The sequence below is a fragment of the Melanostigma gelatinosum genome (assembly GCF_949748355.1).
Source record: "Melanostigma gelatinosum genome assembly, chromosome: 1".
In the NCBI taxonomy this organism is placed as follows: Eukaryota; Metazoa; Chordata; class Actinopteri; order Perciformes; family Zoarcidae; genus Melanostigma; species Melanostigma gelatinosum.
This window is the reverse complement of record NC_136634.1, coordinates 6,889,930-6,891,304: the sequence shown is the minus strand read 5'-3', so window position 1 is coordinate 6,891,304 and position 1,375 is coordinate 6,889,930.

The following is a 1,375-nucleotide window of genomic DNA, read 5'->3' as shown; positions in this document are numbered from 1 at the left end:
CAACAGCAAAGAGCTTCATGCTAAGTTAAACATAACCTTAGTCCTTGGCGTCGAGCCTACAAGTCCATTTGAGACCATTACTTACAAAGTTAGCGTGAGACAGTTGCCTGTGTAACCTCATCCATTGACTTGTTTGCCCTTCCTCATTACCGGAGCTGCCTGAAAAACAGCTCCATTAGCAATATGATGCAAATGAATATCCATTTGGTTCCTTTATAAGGAGCACTCTATATCCCACATTGGTAATAGACAATTGTAAGTGATTAGCCATAATAGAAAAACCCACATTAAAACCCCTTTCACTGTCAGCAATAATGTACAATAGCTTAATCAGACGGATGACATGGTATGTAAAAGTCAGAGGCACCAGCCAAATGAGCATCGGGTAATCATTGAGGTGGAAGCGCAGAGCTTTCACTTCAGTTTACATTTAATAAGGCGAGGTTACTAAAATGGACATACAGCATTTCTGGATACTGAACTGTTATTGAAAAAGGTCTCCCAACAATTTCTGTGTCAGCGTTGTAGGAGAACAATTCACTTTTGTGACTTGAATCTGACAATTCTTTTCTCAATTTCTTTATGAATTATTTAGTCCATAAAATGTCAGAATATAGTGAAAAGTATGTTAGAATTTCTGAAAGCCAGATATAAGGTATTGAAATAGCTTGTTTTATTCAACAGGCTAAAACCCAGGATATTCAGTTATACTATCGTATATAACATGATCAAATCTTCACGTGTGTGAAATCAGTGTAAACTTGGAAATAAATGATCAAATCAATCTAGAGGTGCAACTGAAGATTAAATTCAGATTAATAAGCCATTCATTTTCTCAATTAATCAATCATTTGAGAAGCTGAAACTAACAAATTATTTGTCATTGCTTGAAAAACGACCTAAACAAGAAATGAATCAACCAAAAAGTGAGTTGGACTAATAGATAAATGAACTCCGGTAATCGTTTCAGCTCTACGGTCATCTTGTTTTAAGAGAAAGTAGTGACTTTATACCCAAATCTGAATTATCTACTGAGATAAATTCTCTGTAATCCATTAAATACTACAAGAGACAAAGCAGCTGTTGGTGCCAGACTGCATATGAGCGATAGCATGTGAAGACCAGGTGGGCAGACGGTAGGTACATCACAAAAGAGGCGTCGGTACCAATCTTGCAGCTGCAACTGGTACTCTGGCAGCTGCTGGGCCCCCGTACGCGTGCAGAACCTCTGGTCCGTGCAAACGTCGTAACGTCCTCGCTGAAAGCCAACAAGAGATACCGTTAATCGCTCAGAGTTGGCTTTTAGCCTGTCATGAGACCTGGGGTCTTTCCATCAAATCTGTCCTCTCCGTTTCATGAAGTTTAAGTGGATCCT